Here is a 17,307-nt window from a genome sequence, read left to right as displayed (position 1 = left end):
GATGGAGCTGAAGTATGCAGGCAGCTCCTAATAGATATTGACTACTGACCGGTGTTGCTGGAGGGTAGTGCAAAGGTTGTAACTTGTAACTGGAACTGGCTCTCATTGCGAAAACAAAAATTTGAGTTGAAAAGGGTTAATACCCCAGAAACTGTTACGAATCGTAATGAAAACTTTGGGGCCATTCTAAAGAATATTCAAATTCATGTTTAACAAATCGCAAAACAAGTTTCAATGGCTTTTTTTCCTTTTTGTAGTGATTTTTTATTAGCTATAAGTTCATCACCGACCAAGGGCTAATTGAAATAGTACCATAATGTTAGAAATTTGAATGAAAATCTATTGATCGATTGTATTAGAATATTGCCAATAATGCCACACAGATCTATTACATAACTAGATTTTAGATACATGAATACCTGATTATCATGTTTCAATTTTCTGTTGTTGTTTTATCGAATTTTAATATCAATATCGAATATTAATATCAAAATGGGATGAGATTTGGCCAGGTGTAATAAGTTGCGCACACACCCAGAAGCAACGAATATGAGAAAAGTGCACGTATACATACGTTTCAATTGAAAATAAACATCAGATTAGACAACTGCACTCTTCACAAAACTTGTTTTTCTCGAAAACAACATTTCGGTAATCAAAATCCATTCAATATTTTATACAAACTGGAGATCCTCTCTCTTGTTAGGGTTTTTGTATCATACCTATATTTTTGCCTTTCTCTATGCGGGCTTGGTAGTCATATGGCTACTGCTTCTGCCTCATACGCAAGAGGTCGTGGGTTCAATCCCAGGTCCGTTCCATTATCCTACTTTGTATCTTTCTCTACATTTCTCATGTTCTAGCAATCGCTAGATCTGGAAATGGACTGCCATACCGTTTCCATTACTATTCCTATACCTTCAACTTGAGTATTCTAACAGTAATCTGCTAGAATTGGAAATGAACTATAGAGCTCGTTTCCTACATCCAATTAGAAATTCCATCAGTTGCTTTCTCCTATATATCACATTGGCAGCTCGTTAACCAAGACGGACCTCTGCCTCTCGAACCTAACCCAAAAATTCCAACAAATTCCGCATGAACTCGTGGCAAGTGCAGAGGTATATTCGGCTTGCAGTGGGCGAGTGATTGCATCATCATTTCCTCCCCCTTCCCTTCATTGACTTGCATTCTGACGTGGCAGGCGCCAGTATGACCTAACAAATGTCCCTAGTCCCAAGCAAACATCTGTTGGTTCCCTGTGCAAGAACAGCTGATCTGGTCATAATGGAGTAGCAACTACGAGCAGTCAATCAAGCTCAAGCTCAAGCTCATACTTATATTTTTGCCTTTCTCGTATAACAAAGTTGTACCGGAAGGCTATAGGATTACTTCAACAATGAACTTTTGATAGAAGGTCCTGAGACCCATATTGTTATATACCGATCAACTTAGCTCGATGAACCGAGGTGATGTCTGTATGTGTGTAGTATGATAGAAAAATGCGATCTATTCTCCTAAAGTGCTTTTTGACCGTTCTCAAGTAATTTTTTCAAAACATTTCACGATGCACGAGAAAAGGCATCATCGCTGCTCGGTGGATAATTCTGGTTTCATTAATCATCATGCCTCTCGAAAACCTTTTAAGGTCACTCCTGACGGAATCCAAGATTAAAAGTGCTCACGTTTTCGGGGGCACACCACTAGATACGGGGGGCAGCAGGGACGATGTCCAAGGGCTTGACGACCCCTCCCCAGCTGTCTGTGAGTCAGGGAGAACTGCCTAGGGCGTGGTGGGAGTTAGCAGTGGGCTCTGCTAAAATCACTCCCAAAAAACCACAAGTGCCCGTAAGCAGACTCTATCAAAGCGACTGTGTGCTGCTTCAAAAGCACAAGCCCAGGGAGTGCCATTGGCACATCAGGATTGATCCCAGTAAGATCCTGATTATGGTATACTGGTTGCATGTTATTGGTCTTGTTTTTGGATATTGAGATATTGTGAACGCAAGGGCTGGTAGTCTGGTTATTCTATTCTCTTAGTAAGGCCGGTGACACCGACCTGAAACGGCGAATGGACTAATGGCCAGGCTGTCTTCCGTCCCCTAAAACCGTGGCAGGCCTTGTGGCACGCGGTACAATCCTGTGGCTCAGCTGGTAGCTGAGTGGGAGTAGGCTCAGATGCTCCTTCCTGACTAGCGCTGATCTGGCTCTGAACACGAAAGTGTCAACCCTCGCATGGCCTCCCTGCATGCCGCAAGGTATGTATAGATAACCATGGGATCGCGAAGGCGACTACACCAACAGGATTCGACAGCAGCCGCAAGGGGGACCCAACAGACATGAGTAACCCATTAAAAACTACAAAATCGACGAAGGAGGGAGGTGAGGCGAATGGCGACAAGGAGAACCCTTTCGCCAGGCGCAGTGGCCTTGATCGGTCACCCCAAAGATCGCCGGGGGGAGGCGATGGCGGAGCACGTGGAGGGTCGGAAGAGGTGCCGGTGGATGTTAAGATGGACGGCCCCACTCTGACCAAAGTCATTAACTCGGTGATGACTAACCACGGCGAGGATGGAGTCCAGACGATGGAAGTGATTACGGACGTTTCGGACGTAATCATGTCCTTCCTGGACAACCGAGTAAATTATAGTAAGGACTTGAAACAGGCCGTACTGACCCTCTGCGCTCTAGTCGTGGAGGCGAAGTCGGAGTGGAAGTCCTTGCTGGAAGCCAGTAAGGAGGCGGAGCACAAGATCCGTCTTCTTACTGAGGAAAAGGAATTGGCGGTTAGCCAAGCCAAGAAGGCCTCGAAGGAGGCCGAATCTAAGATTCGGTTCCTTCCAGAAGGGAAGCAGCTGGCGGAGAGCCAGACTGCAGAACTTAAACGGCTGCAGAACTTAAAGGTAGTGAATCCTAAAAAGGCGAAAAGAAGCCGTCAGCAGGTCGCAAGGAGTGCGACCAAGGGAAAGGATCCAGTCACCGCCAAGAAGGGTAGAGCCCGTGAGAAAAAGGGTGCGCCTTCTAGTGGGAGTGGCAAGCGGAAGGATAGAGGTGAAGCGATCATTGTCAAGGCTGACGATAAAAGCTACGCCGAAGTCCTAAAGACTATGAGAGGCACCGAGAAGCTCTCTAGTCTAGGAGGGGATGTCAACTGCATCCGAAGAACGCGCAAAGGCGAGATGATTCTCGTCTTGAAGCGGGATGCTACTGGGAAGAGTTCCGAGTATAAAAAGTTGACGGAAGAGGTCCTGGGTGACAGGGTCCAGGTTAGAGCCCTGTGCACAGTCCTGAACATCCAGTGCAAGGGCATGGATGAAATAACCGAAGCCGGAGACCTGGTAGACGCACTGAAGGATCAGTGTAATGTCGAGATCCAGGAATCCGCGATTCGGTTACGCAAAGGCTTTGCGGGAATGCAGGTTGCCTCATTCCAAGTACCTATGGCTGAGGCCAAGAAGGTGCTGGATAAGGTAAAACTGAAGGTGGGTTGGTCGGTGTGCTCGCTGAGCACAAGCCAACCCAATCAGGCCTGCTACAGGTGCCTTGGCCACGGTCATAAGTCCTATGACTGTAAGGGACCTGACCGTAGTAAGCTGTGCCGTAGGTGCGGAGCCGAAAACCACCAGGCTCGCACCTGCCAGGCTGCACCGAGATGCCTGATCTGTCCTACGGGGGCAGACAACAGGCATCTCACCGGTGCGCAGGCCTGTCCGGCCTCTAGAAGGGTCCAGACATGCAAGTAACACAGCTAAACTTGAACCACTGCGAGGCGGCCCAGCCGCTGCTACAACAGTCGGTTGTCGAGTGTAAAGCTGATGTTGCCTTGCTGTCTGACCCATACCGTATCCCTGCTGGAAACGGCAGCTGGATTGCGGACAAGTCCGGTATGGTGGGAATCTGGACTTGTGGGCGCTACCCCATCCAGAAGATAATATCTTCTCCTGACGATGAGGGTTTCGTCATAGTGAACAGACCTCTACCGACGGGGCGACGATCCCCGCCGGTGGGCCGCGCGGCGGCACTGGATTTTCGAATAAAAATTAAAACACCACTCAGTTCGGTGGTACAAATAAGACTCTTTATTAACTTACATTTAACTTACAGCTAACCTACTTTATGTTGACAATTTTATCTCTCTCTTTACTTAATGACTCTCTCACACATAACGGTTCATTTAGAACCTTGCCAAGTGCTGTATTTTGCTTATAAAGCAAAAGTAAGCAGACTTAAATAACAAAACCCTGTTGCTGGGCGCAAAACTCTTTTCTAGCGCGGGTCGGTGCCAAGGTAAACTGACTCCGCATAAAAGATTGTGACGAATCCCCTAAAGGAATTTAAGTAGTTGGGGTCGTCACTTTACCCCTACCCAATGAGTTGAAAGTGTACTTGAAAGATCACTTTCAATTGAAAGTAGGGTTGAGTTCTAAACTTTATAGCAACTTGGTAGAACTTGTAATATTTTGTACACTTTTCCTTTTTGGATAACTTTAAGTATCCAGATCCATACAAAATTCTATAAATGTACTCCCCTTTTGTTTAATTTTCTGGAGGGTGTTTTCCTCTCCATAATATCCTTTTAAGGAGGCATAATTCTTCTCCTGTAATATCTTTTTTTATTTCTTTCTATAGGAGGCATGACTCTTCTCCTGTAATATCTCTTTTAATTTCTTTCTATAGGAGGCATGACTCTTCTCCTGTAATATAGTATTATTTCTTCAAATAATAAATCTTTCTATAGGATTATATCCTCCTTCGTTATTTTCCCTTATTAAAATTTGGCAAACTAATGTGCCAATATGAACATTTTCATATGCTGTATATAAAAACCCACTTTTAGAAAAATGTACCATGTTGTTGTTTTCAAAAATGGCACATGAAAAATACTGCAACTCTACCATATTATATGACTTTCGAACATTTATCCAAAATTTAAAAATGTGATGGCTCCCTTTTCGGTCAAAGGCCAAGCAGAGTCATCGCATCACCCCTTCCCAATCAGCTCGTGGTGGAATATGAGGGTCCATTTCCCTTTCTGATGATGGAATGTGAGAGTCCATTTCTCTTTCCCAATTTAAAAGACAGCTAAAGTAATGGTTTTGATTAAAAACCAAGCTAGCAGTCATATAAAAAAAAGATTGTCCACCAAACTAGCGCTTTAGGAGGATAGATTCCAATGTTTCCATCAATTCATATCTATTTATGGTCATTAGAATGCATTGCATTATAGTAGTAATTGCGGCTTTAGCCGAAACGAAGCCGAAGCGCAATAGCCTGACGGAATACCTGCCGATTCCCTGTTCCTCCTTTGAAAGAAGAAAAAATTAGCAAAAGATTCCTTCTTTGAAAACGTTATAGTGAAAACCAAGGCTCAAAATAGTCCGTTATTAAAAACAAAAAGGCTTGAGAGAGACTGAAATTTCAAAATACAATTAGTCAAGATCCATTTTTTAAGAGAGAGAAAATTGTTCACAGTTTTTTTTTTGTTTTGAATAATTTCATAATTTTAATTTTTCAATAATGTGTTCAACAATAATATAACAATAAATTTTTTTTTGAATCGTTCTACATGCTACGAATTATACGCTGAATGTTTTAAACTGTTTAGTCTTTTACTGTTTGAGTTCTTCAATGTGTGTTCGTTTGGGGCAATAATCTGATTAAATTCTGTTAATTAATAATAAAACTCAATAAGCAACGTGCTCGACGTCACATACACTCGAATGATTTTTCTGTACATTTGTATCGCGTAATTCCGCTGCTTTTTACTTTCAAAATAAATTTTCTCGATTAAAAACCCTTATTCTTATATGCTAAATGTTGGATTCAACGTGCTTCTGTTTCTTTGCAATATCACTTGAACGCATAAAAAGATTCACTTTTACACACAACTTTTGTTGTTGAATTTAAAAAGATGTTTCACTAGTAGATAATAATAATAAGCGATCAAAAATACGCGCAAACGAAACAAAATCCGCAGTTAAATTATTAATACAAAAACTTATTATAAGACGTCCAGTTGTAAACCAAATGAATATTTTTCTCTGAAACTTATAAGAAAATACTCGCGTTCAACTAATGAAAGTATCGCACTACACTTAGAAGATAAAAGAAGACAAAAGGCATACTTATCATTTAAATCACTTTCGGAAATCCTATCGAAGTCGAAGCTACTAGAAACCACCTGCAACAGAGGATTCACCAGGCTTACGTTGCGTGCTGGAACCTTTCTTCTCCGTCGGCAGCTGGACGTTCCCTCGTGGCCGCAGACCCTCAACCAAAGAGTGCACAGTTGAACCATCTTTTGTCGCAAAAGCACTCGTTTCTTCCGTGCGTACTACGCAAACGAATCCATAACTCGACCAGAGATCTACATCACAATTCACAATTGTTGGGTGTGATATCCGAAACGTAGGACAATTCCCGGCTTCTTCACCTTTGCATATTAAAATCCACTTAGCTGTAGTTCATTGTAAATCAGGATCTGATGAAAACTCAATTTTTTGTCGTAGAAACGAATGCCCGTGGTCGTTTCGCAAGCGCCACTTTTCGCTTATCGCCATTTCAAAACAATTACACTCAGCTGTTTTCGTCGCAATTAATTAATGATCCAATTTTACACTCAAGCTTTGCACAGCATAAAGGCTCTTCGCGCTTCGTTGCTTCTTGTTTGCTCACTTCAAATGTTCTCTTTGTGAAATGTTATCCTTGGGGTTTTCATTGGAAACCCGATCATCCAGGACACCACATTCTTTGTCACTAATGTTCACCAAAATCTCGAAACTCACTTAAATCCATATAAGCCATTATTTTCGCACCGCAGATTTTTTCTGGCGTACCGGCGCTTCACACGAAGCGCTTTCCGCTGTCACCACAATGAACAGACCTCTACCGACGGGGCGAAGATCCCCGCCGGTGGGCCGCACGGCGGCACTGGATTTTCGAATAAAAATTAAAACACCACTCAGTTCGGTGGTACAAATAAGACTCTTTATTAACTTACATTTAACTTACAGTTAACCTACTTTATGTTGACAATTTTCTCTCTCTTTACTTAATGACTCTCTCACACATAACGGTTCATTTAGAACCTTGCCAAGTGCTGTATTTTGCTTATAAAGCAAAAGTAAGCAGACTTAAATAACAAAACCCTGTTGCTGGGCGCAAAACTCTTTTCTAGCGCGGGTCGGTGCCAAGGTAAACTGACTCCGCATAAAAGATTGTGACGAATCCCCCTAAAGGAATTTAAGTAGTTGGGGTCGTCACAATAGCAAAGGTAAACGGTGTTTACTTTTGTAGCTGCTACTGTCCTCCTAGATGGAGTATAGAGCAGTACACTAGGGTAGTTGATATTCTTGCGGCGAAACTAACTGGCCTTAAACCAGTAGTTGTAGCAGGTGATTTCAATGCGTGGGCAGTGGACTGGGGTTCCCGGTTTACTAACGCTAGAGATCATATCCCGTAGAGTCACTAGCGGTATTGAACGTAGTTCTGCTGAACGAAGGTCAAGTGCCAACGTTCAGAGGACCGAGCGGTGATTCATGTATCGACGTCACCTTCTGCAGCGCAGGATGGACTGAAGAACCGGGATGGATGGTCCACGAGGGTCATACTTCTAGCGACCATCAGGAAGTACGTTTTATGGTCGAGTATACCCGGAGAACTACGACGAGAAGAGGTGGTAAAACGGATCCCGGATGGCGCACTTCACAGTTCAATCAAGAGCTGTTGGTGGAGGCGCTGCGCTGGGAGAGTAGGACTACAGGACTAAGCGGTAACGACCTGACGGAAGTACTTACACGTGCTTGCGACGTGGCGATGCCAAGGAAGACCCAGCCCCCAGGAAATCGACAACCAGTGTGCTGGTGGTCTGACACGATTGCAGATCTTCGAAGAACCTGTAAGCTAAAAGAAGGTTGCGACGTGCTAGAACAGACGCTGAGCGACTCGATAGACGAGGGGTATTCCGGACAGCGAGCAGAGCCCTGAACTACGAGATTAAATGTAGCAAGCGAGCCTGCTTCGAACAGCTGTGCAGGATGGCGAATGACACCCCGTGGAGTGATGCATACAGGATAGTGATGTCTAGGACCAATAGCACACCTCCTGAAAGATCCCCAGAGCTGTTAGCCAGTATAGTAGAGGGATTGTTTCCGACACATGAACCATCGGACTGGCCCGCTACACCATACGAGTCAGTCGACGTGGTACCGCTAGTGACTAACGAAGAGCTTATCGTAGCCGCAAGAAAACTTAAGCTCAATAAGGCGCCAGGCCCGGATGGTATTCCAAACCTGGCCCTTAAACACGCCTTTCTTGCCAATCCAGATATGTTCAGGAGCTGCCTCCAGAGATGCATGGACGAAGGAAACTTCCCAGATCGATGGAAACGGCAGAAATTGGTGCTATTACCGAAGCCTGGCAAACAGCCGGGGGATCCTTCGGCATACAGACTAGAGATGGGCGCTCCGCTCAGGAGCTGTTCCAAAGATTCGCTTCCTTACATTGAGCTGATGAGCCATGGATCTTTTTTATAGAAGCCCAGCTCAGCAGCTCACTTTAAATTGATGAAATCATTGTCAAACACGCGCGTAGAGAAATTCCCTCGAGCGTACGCACTGAGTACGCACGCTGTTGTATTTTGTACAGCACAAACGAAAATACCACGCTCGCGATACACAACACAAGCGAGCTTGTATGAGCATTCCAGTCCAGTACCGCGCACGTGCTGATCGTTTATTATTTGCACCTCAAGCACCATCAAGCCAAGCGACAGCACCATCTAGTCAAGCAACAGAAATCATTTCTGCTGCAGAGAGGAATAAGGAATACACAAGCAAAAATAATCTAGTTTGCCGTCTATTTCTTAACCCATACCCACATACTCGGCGCTACGAACGGACACACAAAAGATACCTAGTAGTGCGGTAGCGAACGACCCGTACCAAGCAAAAGATCCGAAGATCCGAACAACTCTCAGTTCCGCTCATGTCGTCGTCCAGCTCGAAATTGGTGACATGGAAGCGAGAGCTGCGCCACCAGCTCAGATCCGTGCGACACGGATCTCGATCCGGATCAGTCGCGACCGATTCTAGCGAGCGAACCGTGTGGTTCAAACGAACCGAACTGGGAGCTGTGTCTTGCACGGAGCGGATCTTTTACTTGCGACGGGTTTTCCCGCCAGCATACTGCTACATGTGCACTCGGTTTGTTTGTAGCACCGTGCTCTGTATTTTTTTACTCTCTTGTTTTTATTTCTCTCGCATTTCGGGAGCCAATATAGATGAATGGGCTCGCTTGTATGAAAATGTCAACTACGCATGGTTAGAAGGGTTAGAAGCGCGCGCAAACAAGGCATTGATTTACTGCACCCAGTATGAAGAGAAAACTTATGACACGTGATATGGTTCATATACATATCAGAGATTAGGGACTGAAATATTCAAATTAACGATTTGAGAAACGTTATCAACAAAATGTAACTTAGAATTATGAATAGAAAATAATGTTGAGTTAGTTTTTGTATAGAAATAAATATGATCGGCATCATTCCAGCTATAACGCACACCGCCTCATATGATATGGTGCGATATGCGCTCGCGACACGTAAGCACATCAGCCGGTGTACTCTGATCAATTTCTTTACATTGTACTCGGCTTTTAGTGCTACGGCCCATGCCGGCACGCCATAACGGACGATAGACAATGCTACGCCAGCTATCAGCCTACGCACTTGACTATGCACCGCCGATCTGTTGGACATCATTCATGATAAAGATTTTATCGCCAATGAAGCCCGCTGGTCGCCATCCTGCACAGCTGTTCGAAGCAGGCTCGCTTGCTACATTTAATCTCGTAGTTCAGGGCTCTGCTCGCTGTCCGGAATACCCCTCGTCTATCGAGTCGCTCAGCGTCTGTTCTAGCACGTCGCAACCTTCTTTTAGCTTTAAGACAGGTTCTTCGAAGATCTGCAATCGTGTCAGACCACCAGCACACTGGTTGTCGATTTCCTGGGGGCTGGGTCTTCCTTGGCATCGCCACGTCGCAAGCACGTGTAAGTACTTCCGTCAGGTCGTTACCGCTTAGTCCTGTAGTCCTACTCTCCCAGCGCAGCGCCTCCACCAACAGCTCTTGATTGAACTGTGAAGTGCGCCATCCGGGATCCGTTTTACCACCTCTTCTCGTCGTAGTTCTCCGGGTATACTCGACCATAAAACGTACTTCCTGATGGTCGCTAGAAGTATGACCCTCGTGGACCATCCATCCCGGTTCTTCAGTCCATCCTGCGCTGCAGAAGGTGACGTCGATACATGAATCACCGCTCGGTCCTCTGAACGTTGGCACTTGACCTTCGTTCAGCAGAACTACGTTCAATACCGCTAGTGACTCTACGGGATATGATCTCTAGCGTTAGTAAACCAGGAACCCCAGTCCACTGCCCACGCATGAAAATCACCTGCTACAACTACTGGTTTAAGGCCAGTTAGTTTCGCCGCAAGAATATCAACTACCCTAGTGTACTGCTCTATACTCCATCTAGGAGGACAGTAGCAGCTACAAAAGTAAACACCGTTTACCTTTGCTATGACGAAACCCTCATCGTCAGGAGAAGATATTATCTTCTGGATGGGGTAGCGCCCACAAGTCCAGATTCCCACCATACCGGACTTGTCCGCAATCCAGCTGCCGTTTCCAGCAGGGATACGGTATGGGTCAGACAGCAAGGCAACATCAGCTTTACACTCGACAACCGACTGTTGTAGCAGCGGCTGGGCCGCCTCGCAGTGGTTCAAGTTTAGCTGTGTTACTTGCATGTCTGGACCCTTCTAGAGGCCGGACAGGCCTGCGCACCGGTGAGATGCCTGTTGTCTGCCCCCGTAGGACAGATCAGGCATCTCGGTGCAGCCTGGCAGGTGCGAGCCTGGTGGTTTTCGGTGGCGTGCCGGCATGGGCCGTAGCACTAAAAGCCGAGTACAATGTAAAGAAATTGATCAGAGTACACCGGCTGATGTGCTTACGTGTCGCGAGCGCATATCGCACCATATCATATGAGGCGGTGTGCGTTATAGCTGGAATGATGCCGATCGACACACTCTTAGAGGAGGATGTGGAGTGCTACAACGAAAGGGACTCGGTGCAAGTGCGACGTGTCAAGAGAGCAGCTTCGTTGCTCAAATGGCAAAGAGCATGGGACACCGCAGTCAAAGGTCGTTGGACCCACAGACTGATTCCAGATGTGTCCAACTGGGTTGATGGTGGTCAAGTCAACTTCCACCTAACACAGGTGTTGTCTGAACATGGCTGCTTTAAGAAATTCCTACACAGGTTTGGCTTCGCAGATTCTGCGGAGTGTCCTGAATGTGTAGGTGAGGTAGAATCGGCAGAGCATGTGATGTTCGCATGCCCGCGATTCGAGGTAGTACGCAATCCCGAGTAGACGAAAATAGCTCATTAATATCAAAAGTTGATAAGATAGCAAAATAAGATATGGACATGATTGATATAAGAGATAAAAGATCAGACGATAATATCAATATTTTGCACTAAAATATCATGAGAAGATCAAGTTATGCTATTTGTAATAAGTGATCAATATCATGTGCCATTAGTTTGTTCTTATCCATAGCATATCTTGATATTTAAATGATATTTCGGTGCAAATTTTTGATATTGTTGCCTGCTCTTTTATCTCTTATATCAATCAAGTCCATATCATGTTTTGATATTCTGTTCATGGCTTCTGCCCGGGATACCATGCTGCTTATTAGTGGTATGGATACAACCCCGGACAACCTCGTCGAGAGGATGTGCCGGGAAGAAGCTATATGGAATGCGTTGAACACAGCATCTCAACAGATTATGTCGAAACTGCAGCGGTGGTGGCGTCTTTTTCAAAACCAACGAGTGCAGTAAGGGCACCTGTGATGCAGTGAACACTTTGCTCACCCCGACAACCAACTTGTCGCGGGTGGGCTGCGGGGACCTCAGTATGTAGATATAGAGGTCATTGCGGTTCACGCGCGGTGGTTGTTGTCGGGGTGCTCGTCTCCAACGTGAGATTATGATACGGACCGTTAGGTTACTATCATAGCTTGCGATCGACGGGTGGTGAGGTAGCCACCCTTGAAGTCGATGTTGTGTGTATTGGCGTCAAGTGCGTTAGCATAGGCGTGAGCGTTCTCAATCGTACCCGCTGATGTGTTGCTTACTTGCGGGCCGGGGTACGGACTGGCGAAAGGGTTTTGGTTTTAGTGGGTCGGGTAAGAGTTACATGACATACCCATCCCCACACTACCTGAGTACCTCCTCAGGTGTCTGGTTGCAGATTTCCGTTTACCCTTGCTCAAGAAAAAAAAAACACAATTAGATACGGAAGCAACGCACAACTGTCATTTTTATTATTTCACGCATGCTGCGACGCAGCAAAGCTAAATAAACAAAAATGACAGTTGTGCGCCGCCTCTGAATCGAGTGATGTGCCCCCGAAAACGCGAGCACTTGTAATCTTGGATTCCGTCAGGAGTGACCTTAATCCTTTTTGTCCAATATACAGGGGTTAGACAAAAAGGTTAAGATAGGCAAAATTTAGTCGAAGTTCAAATCAGAATCCGATTTCGATGAAACCGGGATCTTCGGACGCGGAAACTCTTCTAGTATACTGTCTCAGATTGGCCCGGGTTTTCCGAGTATATGTTGAAAATGCATTTTTTCTTCCGCTTGTCGTTTTATCTGACGTTTACTGCCATCATGTTTTATACTCTCCCTGTAAATAAGAACTAATAGGCTGACTAATGCTGGCTGCAGATCGAAAATTCGTTTGGTATACGCAAAGATATGGCCATTTTCGCAAAATCGGTACGGGATTGGCCATACACCCTGAACAAATGTCACTTTCGCAGAACACCCGCAACCAGTTACAAATTGGCCAGAGAGTCTTACAGTCACCATAATGTATCTTTAATAAAGATCCTTTATTCGTCGTCTTGGGAAACCATGAATTTTGACACCCATATATGCATAGCTCCAGACGGTTCCAAAACCGGCCCCTCCTGGAAGGCCCTTGGAACCTGCTATAAGGGTGGCAGTGAACACTATCACTCTCAACTCTGGAAATGTTTCTGTAATCATCGTCTCGCAAAGCCATGAACATAGATACCCATATTTGCATTATTCCGATCTGTTATCATTTCTTCATATTTCCGGAATCATTTTTACGGAAATGGCCATATCTCTGCGTAGTTTCGATGGATTCTTGATCTACAGCCACCATTGGCCGGCATATTAGTTCTAGTTTTTGGATAAAGCATAAAACATGATGAAAGTAAACGTCACATAAAATGACAAGCAGTGGAAAAATGCATTTTGAACATACCTTCGGAAAACCCGGAACATCTACGTTGGCCAAGGACGAATATTAGGTTTTGCAGGCGAACAATATACTAGAAAAGCGTCCGGTTCTGATGGTCCTGATTTTATCAAAATCGGATTATTGTACGCAAAGTTATGATGATTTGAATTTCGACATAATTTTACCTATCTCAACCTTTTTGTCTAACCCCTGTACGTGACATACATAGTAAAGGAGTACAACATAATTGTACATATATAATGAATGAACTTTTCGTTGACAAATTACGTAACATTAAATAATTGTGCTATTTTGAACCCTTCGTAATACATTTTTTAATATTTTTTTTTGTTTGAACCGTAACGCACGGCTTAACCCTCCTCCCTCTACGTGTTACGTAGAGTCGCAGCGTCGCACGCTAGATTGATTTCAGTTCAAGCTTGATGGCTTTCTTCAGAACTCGTGAAACTGTTGAATTTTGACAGTCTTCCAAATTTCCCCGTCAAATTAATCAACTATAAGTATGTTTAAACATAGGTAGTTGATCCCAAGACGAATCGATTATTGAGGAAATATTGCAAATCGGTCTATCCGTTTGCGAGTTACATATTGCGTCAAAGAAAATGTTAATTCATTTTTATATATAGAAGAAGATAAAATATACATATTTTTGCGGTGTACTGAGAATAACTTATAATAAGAACTATTTACATAATATCTTGAATCCTATTTTAAGGAGAAAACCTAATGTGGGATGTTTTTATCGCAATTGAAACAAAAAAATAGTAATAAATGTATCCATAACAAACATGTACTAACTATATCAATCATTTTGTCGTCTGTAAATGCATTCAACAAAAAGCAAAGTGTAGGTGTTTATATTTTCGTTGCATTACTGTACTGCCCATGATCGCATATCGCAAGGCCATCAATATGGTTTTACCAAAAAATAGGGTGGCCCATTACATAAAAAAAATTGGAAAATATATTTTTTTATTTATTGGAATATTGACATGTTATGTTCCACAAAGTTGTAGCGTAGCTTATTTCAATCAATTTTGCTAAAGAAAACTTTTTTGTAGCTCTTGAGTTGGCTGATTTAGAGCAATTTTACCTAATTGGATTAGGTGTACTTCAAAAAACAGTATTTTGATCTATTTTTTTCGTTTTAGATTTCTCGAAAAAGTCGTCTTCAGGTGACTTTTAGAGCTCAAAAAAATGCAACTTTTGATGGGTAAATATGCACAATATCTTTTTCCGATCAAAAGTTATAATCGTTTTTCTGTCAAAATTACATTTTTTTCATAAGTTGATATCTCCGGTTAGGGCAGACCAAAAAAATATGTTTACACGGCATTTGAAAGATAAATTAATATTCTTTATTGTGTCAAAAAATTGGGGATATGTTATTTTTTTATCTCAAGTTTTACCAGTTTTACTAAAATCATGTTTTTTCAAATAAATTAATATAACTCGACAACGGAAAAAGATACAGACGATATTCTTATAGCAAAACACGCGTTTTGAAAAGCCCCAAAAGTCTTCAGAAGATGACATTCGTGAGAAATGAAAAATAAAAAATCTACAGCTCTAACACTTTTTATAAGTTTTATCATTATCATCGTATTGCAAGATTTACGAGAAAAGATGCATTTTCGGTCTGAAGCATACTTTTAAGAAACAAAATTTGTTCTACAAAGTTTTTCTGGATACGTGGGCCCTTATTATAGAGTTACCGAAGAATAGGGTGGGCCATTTTATAAAAATGTAAAATTTTCATTTTTTTATTTTGCGGAATATTGACGTAAAATGTTCTATAAAGTTGTAGCGCAGCTTTTTCCAATCAACTTTGCTATATAAACTTTTTATGTAGCTCTTAAGCTCACTTGTTTAGAGTAATTTTACTTACCAGGATTAGGGTGTCCCTCAAAAAACATGATTTATCATCTGCTCATTTCATTTTTTATTTTTCACGGATGTCACCTTCTGAAGACTTTTGGGGCTTTTCTAAACGCGTGTTTTGCTATAAGAATATTGTCTGTATCTTCTTCCGTTGTCGAGTTATATCAATTTATTTGAAAAAACATGATTTTAGTAAAATTGGTGAAACTTGAGATAAAAAAATAACATATCCCCAATTTTTTGACATAATGAAGAATATTAATTTCTCTTTTAGATGCCGTGTAAACATATTTTTTGGTCTGCCCTAACCGGAGATATCAACTTATGAAAAAAATGTAATTTTGACAGAAAAATGATTATAACTTTTGATCGGAAAAAGATATTGTGCATATTTACCCATCAAAAGTTGCATTTTTTTGAGCTCTAAAAGTCACCTGAAGACGACTTTTTCGAGAAATCTGAAACAAAAAAATTAGATCAAAAATACTGTTTTTTGAGGTACACCCTAATCCAATTAGGTAAAATTGCTCTAAATCAGCCAACTTAAAAGCTACAGAAAAAGTTTTTTTAGCAAAATTGATTGGAATTAGCTGCGCTACAACTTTGTAGAACATAACATGTCAATATTCTGAGAAATAAAAAAAATATTTTCTAATTTTTTTTATATGATGGGGCACCCTATTTTTTGTCAGAACCACAATAATGGCCTTACTATTTCGAACAATTTTGTAGAAAAACAGTTTTTTCTAAAAAATATAGTTTTGGCGTAAAATTCATCTTTCCGCGTAAATCTGTATCCTGGACCATAGTGCACTGGCGGCGTCAGTTATTGTTGTTTGATAGAGCACCACGTGGCACAAGAACGCTGTTTATGAGAACTACAGCAAGCTTGGTGACAACATCTTGCTTCACCAGTGAGTATGATCTTTCTTATGTTAATCTTCATTCTTTGGTTATTAAATGTTAAAATGTTTCCAGTTAGATGGACTTTGAGTCTCCAACCGTGGAATTAACTTGACTCATCGGCCGCTGAAGCCACTCGACTGACTTTCAGTCGAGGACATCACAATTCTTACTTTGCCACATACGCTTACATCGCGGGCGAAAACCAAACGTTACAAATAAATATATTTGCGTTTGGTTTCACGCCACTTCTGATTCTGCTTATTTCTCCTTTATTTCGGTCATTTTTGAGGATGGTGTCCTCAAAAAAGGTCTTTATACAAAAGAAGGTTGATCCGACTATCCGATATGAACTTTCTTCAATGTCGGAGAATGTTATTTGTCACTGCCTTGCAAGCAGGAAAAATGGAACACAAATACATAGATTTTACAAAATTATGTTTTACGTAAAACAAATCAAAACAAGGCACGTTACATTTCGGCACTCTTCGCTAAGAGTGTTTTGCACTTTTTTCTCAAGCAATTTTGTTAATAATCCAATATCCAAATATACAAGAAAGGCAAAATATTTTTCACGCTCATCAGGCCATAATCTAACACATGAGATTCAAAATAATTATTACCAATGGGAAAAAGTTCGAGTTCCACTCGAAACTTATGATCGTTCGTAAAAAACCGTTCTCAAATTGATATTTAAATTTTTATGGCTCAAATTCATCTGGGGGATTACTAGGTAGTGAATATAGTCACTACATGGGAAATAATAACAAGGGCAGCAGGGACTATGTCCAAGGGCTTGACGATCCCTCCCCAGGCCATCTGCGAGTTGTGGGGCTTGCCTAGGATGTGGTGGGGTTTGACAGTGGGCCCTGTTAAACCTCTATAAAAAGCTGCATGTATCCGCAAGTAGGCCTCACCAAAGCGACCGTGTGCCGCTCAAAGCGCACAAGCTCAAGTCCTGGTGTTAGGTGGAACGCTAAACAGCCCTTGACACGACGGCCCTCCGACGAGACAGGAGGTTTGCGTGCAGGCCCAATAAGCCGCCTGGAAAACCAATCATTACGAACAATATAAGAGATAATGCGACTTGATATAATCGGCAAAGACCTGGGCGACGAATAAAGGATCACGATTGGAAGCTTGGAACATGGAATTGC

The sequence above is a fragment of the Armigeres subalbatus genome, unplaced genomic scaffold (assembly GCF_024139115.2).
Source record: "Armigeres subalbatus isolate Guangzhou_Male unplaced genomic scaffold, GZ_Asu_2 Contig1711, whole genome shotgun sequence".
Lineage (NCBI taxonomy): Eukaryota > Metazoa > Arthropoda > Insecta > Diptera > Culicidae > Armigeres > Armigeres subalbatus.
Note: the sequence above shows the minus strand (reverse complement) of the source record.